The 6,000-nt window shown below is 46.0% G+C and overlaps 1 protein-coding gene across 1 annotated transcript in view; it reads right to left on the minus strand.

Moving 5' to 3' along the window:
* Positions 1–6,000, minus strand: part of Gns (glucosamine (N-acetyl)-6-sulfatase) — a 45,193-nt gene that overhangs the window by 18,654 nt on the left and 20,539 nt on the right. The gene's annotated exons all lie outside the window — the stretch shown is intronic.

The raw sequence follows: 6,000 nt of genomic DNA on the forward strand, positions 1-6,000 counted from the left end.
ATCATACACATAAAAAAATAAAGTGAAAAAGAACTCAAGCTGTATGATAGGAGCCTATTTAATGGGGTTTTGCTCAACAACAAAGCCTGTAAATTCAAGTACAAATTAAGAGTCATTATGATTTGGTGTAAGTACCACAAACACATAATCCAAGGATGCTTTCTTCCCACATACCTAAAATTACTGTCTTTTCTAAATGAGAGGATTTCTGCCTAAGAAACAAATGGTCTCAAAGTGTGCATACTATGTAAGGAGACTGACAGCCCAGTGTGCACAAAGACTGTGAATAAGGAGTTCAAGAGAGAGTTGTGTTCCTTCCAGTCTTACACAAGCAAGCACCAGAGCCAAATGGACCATCATGGTAATAATTCTTGAAACTTTAGAGTTCCAAGTTCATAGAACGGTCTTCAAGATTCACTTACAGCTTGAAACAACTAAACACTAAAAATAAATTTCATTAAATCATAATCTCAATGTGAGAATGTTTTCAGGATTCCAGTACATAGATATTCTCATCAAATAAAAGCCCCTGGAGAGAGAATTAAGGGCTACCATGTCTTGCTCCTGCTTATTTTTAGCTGGAGAAGAGATACAGTAATGCAAAATACACTGAAAACAAGGGGATCAGGTTTCCACACAGATACTTAAGCTCAAATGTCGGCAATTCATACAGAGCTACAAAAAGCAAGAAGCACAGTACACCAGAGGGTGCCCCAGGACCCATCTGGCAAAAGGACTGTAAGCACATGAGAAAGCCAAGCATTACCACATTTTGGATTGCTTCAGGTGGCTCTGCCCTCAGCTTCCTTATCTAGGAAGAAGCCAGGGTATCACCCAGTTACACTCAAGAATGGAGATGTGGGGGGCTGGAGAGATGGTTCAGTGATTAAGAGGTCTTACTGCTCTTCTAGAGGACCAGAGTTCAGTTCCCATCACCCACATCAGAAGTTCACAACCACCTAAATCCTGCCTTAGGGGATCTGATGCCCTCTTCTGCCCTCTTCTGGCCTCTGTGGGTACTCACATCATATACACAGACACATATGCGTACACACAATAAATAAAAACGGAGGTGTAACATACTGCCAACCAGAGGACTAGGGAAAGCAAGGCTTTCTTTGCTTCCCGACTCCTGGTTCAGGTCTATCTTTCCTGGACCAGGCTAGCTCTGATTAATCTTCCCTTTCCTAAAACTTTTAAGAACTACCACGAAATCCAGACCTAGATTAATGTCTGATCAGAGGAGAAAACTTCAGCCAACACATGACCTACCCCTGCTTCAGATTAGCAGTGCATAGGTCAAACAGGTCTGCTTCAGCTGTCAGACTGCAGCATGGCCGCTCATAGGGCCTGGCCCTGATGACCTCTGCCAACACATGATGAATGTGTTCCCCTGACATTTTGAAAAAGAGTTATTTTTATTTTAGGGTATTACCATTGTGCCTGCATGCATATAAATGCACCGTATGTGCCTGGTGCTACAGAGGCCAGAAGATGGCACTGGGTTCCCTGGAACTGGAGTTACAGATGGTTGCAAGCCACCATGTGGATGTTGAGAACTGAATCCAGATCCTCTGCAAGGGCAGCCAGTGCTCTTATTGCTGACCCATCTCTCCAGGCCCCTGCCCTAACATTCTTGGGGCCAGATAAAAGCCTAGGCATTTTATACTTCTCCTAATACACTTGCCATCACAGCAAGAGTGACCAAAAACCCACCGTGAGAGCAGGCACAACTTATTTCTGGTCCTGGCTCTATTTACTACATGACTTCAGGAAAATGCATTTAACCAAAATAGGTGAGCCCCAGTGTATGTGGAAGGTGGGGTATTCCAAGTTTAGATAGTTCTTTTTTTTCTAGGATACCACAGAGTGAAAAAAGGCAAATGCAATAGGATGTGGTAAGTGTGAGGCCAGCTGAGAATAAGGTGGTTCAGAAAGGCACCCACTCCAAGTAGGGGCAGAGTATGAAGCGACTTCTTAGGGGAGCCAGACCTTAAGGACAAGTAGGCTAAGGGTTGAGGTGGGCATTCCAGCCAGAAGCAGCAGTCAGCAGTACCAAAGCCAGGAGGAAAGAGATGGTTCACTTAGGAAAGGAAAGCAGTTTGATACAAATGCTGCATCCTGCCCCTGCTTGTTCCAACATCTGTGCTTTCTCACTGTTCTGCTCAGAGCATCTTCCCACAGACCTCTACGACTCCCACAGATCTTTTCAACATCTCCAGGTCTCTGCTCAAATACCCTGAGGCCATCAATGCTATGGCTAAGTTACCTGGCTTCCCTGACATAGGGATTTAAGAATTCATTGTGCTGGCTGGAGAGATGGCTCAGTGGTTAAGGGCACTGGCTGTTCTTTTAGAGGACCCGGGTTCAATTCTAGCACCCACATGGTGGCTAACAACCATCCTTAACTCCAGTTCCAGGGGATCTGATGCCCTCTTTTGATCTCCACAGGCATTGCACGACACAGGTGCACTTACATACATGTAGGCGTTATACCATACACATTAAGAAAAAAAAATTCATCTTGCCTAACTGCTCCTTGCTATGTCCAGGTGTACAATGCCAGCAGAAAAAGACACTGGATAGATGCCCACTGACAGAGCTCCAGCAGACTGTGTGTAGACTGTGATATGACTAACTCTAATGCAGGGTTCTGTTACTTTTTAACTTACTTGTGCTTAGGCAAACCAATTAACTTCACACCTTAGTTCCTTCCTTTGTAAGATGGGGAGGATAGTATATGATTTCATAAGACTATGACAGTTAAGTGAGTTATTTCAGATAATACACTCAGATCACAACCTAGTGCTATTAAACACTCAGTAAATGAAAGGTATTATTGTTAAAATGGCTTTGAGAAACTAGACATTATTTCAATTGCTTAGAAAAGGTGAAGCTTCCAATTTTAACATTCAGATGGCACTGGTAACTTCATGAGAAGCAACAGTCTGCTCTTCCAGCAGCTGGTAGCACACTACTCTACTCCCATCCAGCTTCATTCCCACAGTATATGGAATCCCGGCCTTCCTGCTTCTCAGAAATGCATACCCTGCTGACACAAACTCCACACTCAACTCAAATGCCAACCTCAGTATGGCATATTTAAGATGTAGAGGCCTTCTTAGCTTGCTGGTCTCCTTTGAAAGGTATTGGGGACCCCTACTGTGTAAAGTAGCAGTCTCTTCATGACCGGATAGCCCACGGGCTCGGCCTCATATGCAGAGATTCCTTTTTCAGAAGGGTGCCTTCCCGGCATCTTCCTGACTCATCTTTTGAAGCAGCCATCACAGAAACATGGCCTCCGGCTCAGGAACTGCCAGCTTTTTCCTGTGTGATTTTCAGGCAGTCTGGCAGCCTGTCAGGAGCCCACTTCCACATGTAAATAAGGCATCCTAAAAGTGCCTATCAGCTAAAGCTTTTTACCACTACCCCCACGATATAAAATATTCTGGTTTCCCCTCAATAATTGGAGCTGGATTACTAAGACTTGGAGCCAAGCTGAGTCACTGAATAAAGAGCTGTAACACGGACTAAGCTGAGTCCCGTGTCTTATTGCCTACGATCCAGTCTCTCCGGAGAAAGCTGTTTCTTCGTAAGCCACAACTCACGGAACCCTAGCTTTCGCCGTCCTGCACCTTCCGGCGTGATCCTGCAGCTGACGGATCTCGCATCTCGAGGAAGTGCACGGGTGAAATTAGGACGGGACCCGACCAGGCCAGCCCCGGTAGCAGAAGCCTCAGCAGCACGGAGAGCCAGGGGCCGCCAGCAGCGTGGAGATCCGGGACCCAAACTACAGATGCGGTGCGGGACCCGCCGCACTCCCAGGTGCACGCAGGAGACCTGCACCAAGTCGCACCCAGCGGCGCGAGGGAGACCAGCGCCACGCCCAGCAGCTGGCGCTCCCCGGAACCCCACACCCCCATAGAAAGGGGTGGCCTGCTCAGAGAGTGCAAGTGACTGGCTATAGGAACATAGGTCTTAAGATCGAAAGACAGTGACGAGGGGCTGGAGAGATGGCTGAGTGGTTAAGAGCACTAGCTGCTCTTGCTGAGGACCCAGGTTCGATTTCCAGCACTAACAGTGTGCTTAACAATCGTCCCTAATTCCAGTTCCAGGGGATCCGATGCATTCTTTGGGGCTGGAGAGATGCCTCAGTGGTTAAGAACACTGGTTGTTCTTGCAGAAGACCTGGGTTCGAATCCCAGCACCCACATGGCAGCTAACAACTGTCCGTGACTCCAGTTCCAGGGGATCCGACAGACTCTTCTGTCCTCTGTGGGCATTACACGACACAGGTGCACTTATCTACATGCAGGCAATATACACATACACATAAAAATAATATTAAAAAAAGCAAAAGACAACAAAAGACAGTTATGAAACCCATTGTCCCTTTCTGGGAGAAATTTAACAGTACTGAATAAAGAGCACTGTAACAGGAAGTAACAGGAAATGAAAGGCAGAAGGTGAGATGAGCATTACTACTCACTAACACCAAAACAATAACAAACAAACAAAACCCAAGCACCAATATACCCAGACAGTCTGGTCCATTTTGAAACTCATTTAGCTTCAATGATGTGTTTGTACATCTTCTCTGGTCTCTGAGCTTAGATGGAATATGGTGTCAGGAAGGAGAGACATCATTAACGGGAAAGCCTATGGGTTGTCCTGAGCACTACAGAAAAATAGGGTAGAGGCACCCATCAGCTCAATAAAGTGCCTCAACGAGAGGCATCAAGTTTGGAACAAGACCTAGAAACCAATGGAACAGAAGAACGTGCTGCACGCGACAGGCTGAGGGAGAAGCAGAGAAACAAAGGCTTTGTAAGGAGGAGTTCCCCATAGGAAGAGGACATTCTCAAAGCATGCTTTCTTGTCCTGGAGCTAATTCCTCTGAACTGGGAGGGAGGGGGGAGACTCCCAAGACTCAGGACGCTCAGGAAACTTGTAAACTCAGGCAGTTCAGTGACAAGGCCCACTGGCCCTCCTCTCCAAGGTTATATACAAACAATAAATGATTGGTGGGAGAGAATTTTGGTAGACCTGCCTGCAAGCTGTAGGGAGCGTCAGGGATGCACCTTTTATGACTTAGCACCCATTCTGGGCTGGGCTTTTTAGTAATGCAGTTGCCTGAGTCACCCAAGCTCCCATAGGAACCCTAATAAACTCACTGGTTCACCAAGCTAGACTTGGGTAAAATCATTTCATTCGTGACATTTGGGGTGAATGGACATGTGTTTATATCTACCTAGGAAGTCACAAAATATTTCCAAAGCCTTATGCTCAACATGAGTCAGGCCAGCAGCAGTTATCACCTGGGAGATGGTCAGAAATGAAGCTTCATTTTAACAAGATGCCCAGGGGATTCTCACACAGCTAAACCTGAGGAGCTCTGCACTAAAAAATGTGGACACTAACTGGGTGCACTGGCACACACCTTTAAATCCCAGCAATCAGGAAGCAGAGACAGGAAGATCTCTAAGATCAAAGCCAGCCTGATCTACATAAAGATTTCCAGGCCAGCTAGGGTTACAGGGAGACCCTGTCTCAAAACAAAACAACAAAAAAATGTGGGCCCTAAACCAGGTGCCCCTCAATCAGCTACTCTGAAAGGGGAAATAAAAGCAGATACTGGGCTAGGCATGGTGGTGTACTTTTAATACCAGCACCTGGGAGGCAGAGGCAGACAGATCTCTATGAGTTTGAGGCCAGCTTGGTCTACATGGCAAGTTCCAGGTCAGCCAGGACTACATATGGTTGTTAGCTGCCATGTGGGTTCTGGGACTTGAACCTGGGGCCTCTGTAAGAACAGTCAGTTCTCTTAGCCAGTCATCTCTCCAGCCCCAGATGGTGATTTTTTTGTTTTAGTTTTTAATTAATTAATTAATTAATTAATTAATTAATTAGTTTTTGGTCTTTTTGAGACAGGTCTCCCTGTAGCCCCAGCTGGCCTAGAACTCACTATGTAAACCAGGCTGGCCTTGAACTCACAGAGAT

This window comes from Nannospalax galili, unplaced genomic scaffold (genome assembly GCF_000622305.1).
Source record: "Nannospalax galili isolate Female #2095 unplaced genomic scaffold, S.galili_v1.0 scaffold110, whole genome shotgun sequence".
Taxonomy (NCBI): domain Eukaryota; kingdom Metazoa; phylum Chordata; class Mammalia; order Rodentia; family Spalacidae; genus Nannospalax; species Nannospalax galili.